Raw genomic sequence first — 10,001 nt, 5'->3', positions numbered from 1 at the left:
AATATTAATAAAATATTGCCTGGACTCCACTCCAAGATTCTTATGTAATTGAGAATGGCTGAAAAAATTCCATCTTTAACAATTGGTGTTGGGAAAGCTGGACAAGCTATATGTAAAAGAATGAAACTAGACCACTTTCTTATGCCATTCACAAAAAAAACCTCAAAATGGATTAAAGACCTAAATGTGAGACCTGAAACCATAACAATCCTAGAAGGGAGCATAGGCAGTATCTTCTCTGACTGTTGGCTGTAACAACTTTTTTCTAGCTAAGTCCCCTGAGGCAGGGGAAATAAAAGTAAAAATAAACTATTGGGACTATATCAAAATAAAAAAGATTCTGTACAGCTAAGGAAACAATCAACAAAACTAAGAGACAACCTACTGGATGGGAGAAAATATTTGTAAATAACTTACCTGATAAAGCGTTAATATCCAAAATTATATGAAGAATTTGTACACTCAACACCCCAAAAATAATCCAATTAAAAGTGGACAGATGATATGAACATCATCTCAACATCATGTCTCAACATCATTAATCATCAGGGCAATACAAGTCAAAGCCACAATGAGATATCACCTCATGCTCATCAGAATGGCTAAAATCAAAAACACAAGAAAAGAGTGTTGGTGAGGTCCCAATAGTTCATTTTTGCTTTTGTTTCTTTTGCCTTCGTGGATGTATCTTGCAAGAAGTTACTATGGCCAAGTTCAAGATAAGAAGCTTCTGCACAGCAAAGAATACAGTCAACAAAACTAAAAGACAACCTACAGAATGGGAGAAGATATTTGCAAATGACATATCAGATAAAGGGCTAGTTTCCAAGATCTATAAAGAACTTCTTAAACTCAACAGCAAAGAAACAAACAATCCAATCATGAAATGGGCAAAAGACATGAAGAGAAATCTCACAGAGGAAGACATAGACATGGCCAACATGCACATGAGAAAATGCTCTGCATCACTTGCCATCAGGGAAACACAAATCAAAACCACAATGAGATACCACCTCACACCAGTGAGAATGGGGCAAATTAACAAGGCAGGAAACCACAAATGTTGGAGAGGATGCAGAGAAAAGGGAACCCTCTTACACTGTTGGTGGGAATGTGAACTGGTGCGGCCACTCTGGAAAACTGTGTGGAGGTTCCTCAAAGAGTTAAAAATAGACCTGCCCTATGACCCAGCAATTGCACTGTTGGGGATTTACCCCAAAGATACAGATGCAATGAAACGCCGGGACACCTGCACCCCGATGTTTCTAGCAGCAATGTCCACAATAGCCAAACTGTGGAAGGAGCCTCGGTGTCCATCGAAAGATGAATGGATACAGAAGCTGTGGTCTATGTATACAATGGAATATTACTCAGCCATTAGAAATGACAAATACCCACCATTTGCTTCAACGTGGATGGAACTGGAGGGTATTATGCTGAGTGAAGTAAGTCAATCGGAGAAGAACAAACATTATATGTTCTCATTCATTTGGGGAATATAAATAATAGTGAAAGGGAATATAAGGGAAGGGAGAAGAAATGTGTGGGAAATATCAGAAAGGGAGACAGAACATAAAGACTCCTAACTCTGGGAAACGAACTAGGGTTTCGTTGGTGGAAGGGGAGGAGGGCGGGGGGTGGGGGTGAGTGGGTGACGGGCACTGAGGGGGGCACTTGACGGGATGAGCACTGGGTGTTATTCTGTATGTTGGTAAATTGAACACCAATAAAAAATAAATTTATTAAAAAAAAGTGTTGGTGAGGATACAGAGAAAAAGGAATCCTTGTGTAGTGTTGGTTGGAATGCAAACTGGTACAGTCACTGTGGTAAATAGTATGAAGGTTCCTCAAAAAATTAAAAATAGAACCATATGACCCAGTAATTGCGCTACTGGGTATTTACCCAAAGAATACAAAAACCCTAATTCAGAGGGATACAGGCTCCCTTATGTTTATTGCAGCACTATTTAAAATAGCCAAATTATGGAAGCCCAAGTGTCCATTGATATATGAATGGATAAATAAAATGTGGTATACACACACACACACACACACACACACACACATTGTGGAATATCATTCAGCTATAAAAAACAAAATCTTGCTATTTGCAACAACATGTATGGATCTAGAGAATATAATGCTAAGCGAAATAAGTCAGTCAGAGAAAGACAAATACCATATGACTTCACTTATATGTAGGATTTAAAAAACAAAACAAATGAACAAAGGGGGAAAAAGAAAAAAAACAAGAAACAGACTCTTAACTATAGGGAAAAACAGATGGTTATCAGAGGAGAGGTGAGGGTGAGTGGGGAATCAATGAAATAGGTAAAGGGGATTAAGAGTACACTTATCTTGATGAGCACTGAGTAATATATGGAATTGTTGAATCACTATATTGTACATCTGGAAAATATAATACTGTATGTTAACTTCACTGGAATTAAAAATTTTTTTCAAGTGGTTCTAATGTATAGCGAGGGTTGAGAGCCAGAGCCCTAAAGTAGAGCATCAAGCACATGGATTAATATTTTATTTTTTCTTAATTACCATACCTGACATGGGTGGACAGGAAGAGGACACAATCTTTTTTTTTTTTTTTCCTAAAGAAGAGACCAATTGTCATATTTCCAGCAGTCCTCTAGGGTCCTGAGGAGAATTGTGTAAGAACTCGGTTCTTTGATTGTTGTGGTAACAGAAAATGGCCTTGTTATCTGAAGCCAATTTAAAAGAATATGTTAATCAATAAAATGACGAACTGAGATAAAATTAAAAAATAAAAGAACAAAGTGGTAAAATGGTAAAAAAAAAAAAAAGGTATAAATTGATATACAAAAAAGCAAATTTTAGGACAAATTAAGTACAATAAGAATACATATTTGTAATTAAAAATTGAGCTGAGATAATACTCAGGTTGAGTACATGAAATATCCAATATTTGATCATATGGAACCTACAACAATAACAAATTCATATGGCTCAAAAATAATGTGGTTAAAAACCAGAAGATTTAGTGATAAAGCAAAACAAGATCAGAGATTAAGAATCAGCCTCAGAGAGAAATCTCTCTGTGTAGGACAAGAGCAGTCCTTTGGACTGGGTACCTATTGTCTATTCTAAGCAGGCCTCACTGATCCTGGGATCTGGGGTGACAGGGACCCCAGGGGAGCAGGCTCTTGGCCTTCTGGTGGTTGACTGTGTGGCCTGAGACACCTGCCAGGAGCCTTAACTACTCTCAGACAGCATCACTAGACGGTTCTTTTGGTAACTAGTTGTTTAGTGCGATCCACTGGCAAATAACCTATTGACTGCCAAGATTCTTACTAGAGGCTTGGAGGAGGGTACTGCTGGCAGGCTGGTCAAATTTGCAAATTAAATTCAACTTATTAAACACTTATTAAATTCCTCCTTTGTGCCAAGCCCTGTAGAGGGAACTGGGGATATAGCAGTAAATAGGAGATCAAAGTGGTATATTTAAAGTCTGGTGGGGTTCAGGCCCTGGAATGGAGTGAGGGAGTTTTACAGGTTGGGGTCCTCCAGAAGTGGACTCTGAGATGAGGCTTTAGCATATGGGTCTATTGGAGCTCTGGGGATCAAACTCTGAAAGGGAAGGAAAAAGGATCATGTACTGGGAGAGACTGAGCTGCAATGCAGTCTCAACAAAGGCCTCAGCTGACCTATGCAGAGCTCTGAAGCTGGAATGGCCCTTCACAGTTGTCTAATGTCACAAGGAGAGTGCTGAGCCTCTATATGCTCACAGTGACCAGTCATTGGATGTGACTGTCCTCTTGGGCGAAGTAGCTGTCTCTAGCCAAGGGTAGTATCCAGGGAGAGATAACAGCTCAGGGCAATCAGCCAGAAGTGCTCTCAGCAGCTGGGACAATAAGTTCTGATGGGGAATCTGGTGTTGCATCATAATGTCCATTACAGGTAGTATCTTAGTTTGTTCTGGCTGCTCTAACAAAATGCCACAGCCTGGGAAGCTTATAAACAAAAGAAATTTGTTTTTCACAGTTATGGAGTCTGGAAATTCAAGATCAGGGTGCTAACATAGGTTTCTGGTGAAGGCCCTCCTATGACTGCTGACTTCCCATTGTGCCCTCATTTGGTGGGAGTGAGAGATCTTTCTGGGACTTCTTTTATAAGGGTACTAATCCTAATCATTTGGATTCCGCTTTTAGAATCTAATCACCTTCTGAGGGCCCCATCTTTAATACCATTGCTTTAGGGTTAAGGATTTAACATATGAAATTTGAGGAGGGGGATACACAAACATTTAGACCATAGCAGATATTGATAAAAAATTTGGCTAGATAGGAACATTCTGCACAAGACCCTGAATGTGAAGTGAATCAGTAAATGGTTAGTTGATTGGATTGTACCAGTCATCAGTGAAGTAGCTGTAAAACAAACTCATCTTTGACTGCCCAGACACACATGACATATCCACAGTGAAATAAGCAAAGTCTTGACTCGGGTGGCACGTGGCAGATGCCTGATGGATCACTCTTCCATCCCAGCCTCATACACCAACAGTAGCCTGTGGAGGAGGTAAGAGTAAGGAGAGGTCTGGAGACCAAGCAGGTCTTTGCCATGGTTGAGGAGTCAATGGCTGCTTGGTACAGAGGAGAAAAGACTTTGTAGAGGGGTCATGGAAACTATCTTGTAATGGACCTGGGGAAGAAGGCAGAGCCAACCTTAAAGGAGGGAAGATTTTGTATCAGTATCAGGCAATATTTCTAAAGTAAGAATTGCTTAGACAAGGGAGTGGGGTGTACTTCACTTCCCTGCTGACAACTTAAGAGATGTAACATGATCATGAGGAAATTTTAAAAACTAAATAGGGAGATATTGCTGGGTTAAACTCACCTTGACCTTTCCTTATAGTTGGGGACCAAAGATATGATAAAAGAATGAGAAAGAAGGGATTTTTACAGATTTTTCTGGAAACTATAAGAAGAAACTGGAGTGGGGTTGGGAGAGTTTCTTCAGAGGAGTCACAGGGATCAGAAGGGAAAGTGTTTGAAATTTGGATAAAAGGGAATGAACTGATCCCATATGTCCAAGATATTTTGGGCACAGCACCTGCTGTTGCATATAAGCACCTGGTAAACCCACAGTGCATTTCCTGAGGGTCTAAAGAACATCACCTGTTGCAGGAAACCTTAAGGAGAAGTTCTTAATCTTATTTGTTCAGTGGTAGTCTGGCGAAGCTAATGAGTCTCAGTATAATGATTTTACACTCATGAAACAAAATACTTAGATTATAAATACAGTTATCAGAGTATTAGAAAAACAAATTTGTGATACAGTATGGCACATAAAAAACCATATCTAGTAGTGGATTTAATAACTCTTGCATTTTTGAAGTAGTGCTAAATGTAAATATCTTTATTTAAAAGTATCTATAAAAGATATGTACAAGCATCATGTGATAAGAAAAAAAATGTATGATTTGGTGACAAAAGCACAGGTATTCCTAATAATACTGTGGTTTGTGACCTGCATAATTGAAGGAAGTGCTAAATGTTATTATTATATTAATTAAATATTAGTTAACTTTTTTCCCACTCAAATTCAGGAATCCCTAAAATTCTGTCCTCATTCAGTCTGAGGATCCCAGATTAATGATCCCTACAGTGACTATAATAGGGAGTCAGTAGTCAACAAGCCTGGGGAACATTCATTGGGTCAGATGTCAAAGGACCTATACCATAGATGGGAGTCTGGCAAGTCTTTGATATTTCCAACCTCCTTTACTCTACAGCCCTTCTTTCTGGCATTCAAGGTACTTTCTTTTTAATGGGACATCGAACCACCATTCCAATGAGGATGAAGGTAGTAAATAAAATTTCTTGATGTAACTTCTCTTGCCATTTACTACTATTGTTGGCCTACAGAACTCTTCTACTGGGAAGATTTCCCAAGTGGAAGAGTTAAAAACTTGGGACAAGGATGGAGTCAGGACTGAGATCTGGAACATGGTAAGCTTGAGAGAGTGTGTGAACCCAGAGGACATCTTCACCACCATTACCCAGCATGTGTTGTTCATTCAGAAACAGAAGAATGTTTCCCAGCTTTAGGGACTCTTGAGTTAAGTTCTGGGGATTTCATGCTCCACTTTCCTCTCTTATGAGAGTTAACAGTATTTAACAGAGTCGTACTTGTATCAGAAAATAGCCAGATTTCATGTTTGATATTTATCAAACCCAGTGTGGTAAAGTGAATCATTGATCTCAATTCTTCACTTCCTGTTTTGTGGATTCACCCCCTTGCTAGTGCTTCAGGGTGTTCAGAGTTTCTCCCTGACCACTTGATCACATGATTTGTTTTGGCAAATGGGATGTTAGCAGATAAGACACAAACCGAGTGCCTTCTGTGCTGAATGTCTTTTGTCATGGGAACAACATTCCCTGGTAACCACTGGACATGGAAAATATGGAGACATAGAGCATATCGGGACCTGGCCTGTAGCTTGGAACCAAGCCTAGCTGAGTCTGCCTTAGATTAGCCAACTTGCAGCTGTGAGGGAATGAGAATTCAGTGTTTTTGCTCTATGCCATTGAATTTGGGAGATAGTTTCTATTTCAGCATGATTTTAGATAGAGGTAGTACACCTAGAAATGTATTCTCAAGGCTTTGTGGTTTACAATAAACTCACATTTTAATTTACCCATTGCTTAAAATACTATATACAAGGTTTACTCTAAAAAAAGATGCCTGTTTATTTAAGTTTGATATTTATTTTTCTAGACTCCAGCAGTTGGTCACTCGGGATATTTCTGTGCATTGAATACACATAAGCTGATGTAACTCAGAGGTAAATAGTGGAGTGGTAGTGAAATAAATACAGAAGACTATTAGATATTAAATTCAGCAAATATTTATAGAATTCCTATTATATACAAGGTACTTTTCTAGGTACTAGAGATACACAGATAAAAATCCCTGCCTTCATGGAGCTTTCTTTCTAGCAGATACTTACTGGATATAGGAGTTATTCCATTCCATAGCAGAATAGTGCTCTCAGTATCAAACCATTGACTATGGGAGAGAAGTGGAAAGAATAAGGGAAGTTCACGCTCATTAAGACTTCAGTATGTGGAAGGGACCATACCATCCGTGAAGGGATAAAATAAGGAATATTTGAAAGCTTGGGAAAGAAGTAGCAATGAGTTTCTTTCAAAATGGAGAGAAGAAGTCCATCTCCCAAGTGGGAAACCTAAAAATATAAAAATAAAGTCAAATCAGAGACAGGAAGTGGCTTTTTTCTTGCCAGGAGTTTACCTCAGGGTCAAGAAGAAGAGAAGTAGACTCTAAATTGTTATTAACAATTATGACCTCTACCTTCTAGTTAAGGAAATCAGAGACTCTGTTTGCTAACCATACATATGCTATCACTTGTCCTCTGGTTCTTCCGGGATCTTTTTGCTTAAAGAATTGGCAAGCCCTCCTAGACAACCTGAGTTGATCTGTCCAAAATATCCACTCTATTAGGCAGTCCTGGTGCTGATTCTGGGGTTCTTGGCCACGTATTTCTAAGACATTTGCAGAAGAAGTGAAAAAGACAGATAATTTGGTTACAAAGTCAAACATCTAAATATATGGAAGATGCTGGAAACAACAATGGCTTGAAGAAAGTATAAATTTATTTCTCAGTCACATAAAAATGTGGGCAGGCTGTTCACAGTTGGTATGGTGCTCCATGTGCTCGGGAACTCTGGCTTCCCCTACTGTTGCTCGTCCACTTGTGGCCTTGATGGCAGCATCTTGTCCAAGATGGCAGCATCTACATTCCAGGTAGCAGGTTAAAGAATAGGCCAAAGAAGAAGAAAAAAAAAGGGGATATTACTACTGCTTCTTAAGGAACAGATGATTCTTCTGCTTGCATTCCATTGGCTGGATTTTAAACATATTGCTTCTCTCAGCCACTAGAAAGGTCGAGAAATATAGTTTTCCCTTTGGGTAGCCACATGTCCAGCTAAAAAAATTAGGGGATCTGACATAATAAAAGAAAGGATGGATACTGGGGATGGATTAGTCAGAATAGGCTAGGCTATGCTGTGGTACAAATAAACCCTAATATCTCAGTGGCTTGACATAACTAAATTTTACTTCTTACTTGGGAATCTAGATTGGCAGACACTCTACCATCACTCAGCTGATTTACCCAGAACCCAGGACCCCCAGGACCACTGTATCAAGGGAAAAGAAGTCATGGAGGGAGGACACTGGCTCCTAAATGCTTCAGCTTGCTGGTGACATACCCTTCCTCTGCTCTCCGGGCCTTTGCCAGAGCTTGTCACCTGGCCTCCACCTAACTAACAGGGAAGCTGAGAAAGGCAGAGAAGGCATTTGATTATTATCAGTGAACGATAAATATCTAAATATCTCTGCCATGGGTTAAAACTGTTAAATTCAGTTAAAAAACTGTGTATCACTTTTGGCTAAGATCAAGTGTAAAAAAAAAATGGACTATGTGTATGTGCATGCACAATGATTAATTGCTAGAGCAAACGGAAGTTTTGATTGAACACTTTCTCAGTATTTACTATTCCTTTCCTCCTCCCAGCTGGCTTGCATGTGGCTGGGAGCCTCAGTTTCCTTCTAGCCCCGACTGTCAATTTGTGCTTTTTGTGTATCCATGGTCTTGAAGAAAAGCCATGGGAGCTGATGCTAGATCTCCCATCTGACACAGAGGAGGCTCCCTTTTAAACAATAATAAAAATAGCCTCCATTTATATTGCTGTTTTTTCCTTCTTTGTCTCGTCTATTGGAAGAGCCAATTAAACAAAGCATGTGCTTTTGGTGCCTGTTCTGCACTCATTTTAAGATTTAATCAACCCTCTGAACCTGCAGCATAACTGCCTCATAATGTCAACTTAATATATTGAGATCAGCTCAAACCCACCATTCCCAAGGGTGGTTTTGTTTAAAGGCAAGTTGTAATTGAATTTCTAAACAACTGCCAAGCTTTCAAGGTACCAAAATAAACATCATCCAAACAGAAACTTCCCCTGGAGTCTTTGGTTAACTTACATATACTTTAAGAAAATAGAAGTCGTAACATTTTTTTTTTTTTTAAAGTGAGCTAAACTCTTTGTTGTCCCTTTAAGAATTAATCACCATCTGCCCCCACTTTTTTTAAGGCATTCGTAGCTGAACAGCCAGATTTACAAATCAAGTAAATCAACAGCTGATTATTCATTGAGACACCGTTTTGTTTTGTTTTTAAAAGATTTTATTTATTTATTCATTAGAGACACACACACACACACACACACACACACAGAGGCAGAGACACAGGCAGAGGGAGAAGCAGGCTCCATGCAGGGAACCCGACGTGGGACTCGATCCCGATCCCGGGTCTCCAGGATCAGGCCCTGATCAGCCCACTTGGGCTGCCTGATACAATTTGCCTTTTAGCTCCTTTTAGCTCCTGAGCTCTTTCATTGCTCAACTAAATATCTTCAGGGCTGCTCACCCCCAGCAGAATAAAGTCCAGATTCTCTAGCCTGGAGTCCATCACTCTCTGTGATCTGTCTCCAACATAATTTTCAAGGCTCATCTCTAGCCACAGTACCCTTTCCCCTTCCAACTGAGCATGGACCTTGCTCGTCAGTCATAGCCCCCAGTTCACTTCTTGCAAATGTGTTTGACACTTTTCTACTTGGGTATCTGCTGATGCTGATCCCTTAATCTGTAATGCTCTTGATCCCCAATCCATCTATGAGAATCTCACCCCAATCAGTAGCCTCTTCTCGTTCCTCTCAGTTGTATTAAATGTCACCTCTTGCTCCAAAGTACTTGGGAACACAGTTATTTTTTTTAAGATTTTATTTATTTATTCGTGAGAGACACAGAGAGGGAGAGAGGCATAAGGAGAAACAGACTCCCTGTGGGGAGCCTGATGAGGGACTCAATCCCAAGACACTGGGATCATGACCCAAGCCAAAGGCAGATGCTCAACTACTGAGCCACCCAGGTGCCCCAGGGAC

This window comes from Canis aureus, chromosome 26 (genome assembly GCF_053574225.1).
Source record: "Canis aureus isolate CA01 chromosome 26, VMU_Caureus_v.1.0, whole genome shotgun sequence".
In the NCBI taxonomy this organism is placed as follows: domain Eukaryota; kingdom Metazoa; phylum Chordata; class Mammalia; order Carnivora; family Canidae; genus Canis; species Canis aureus.
The sequence above is the reverse complement of the archived record's forward strand: the minus strand, read 5'-3'. Positions refer to the sequence as shown.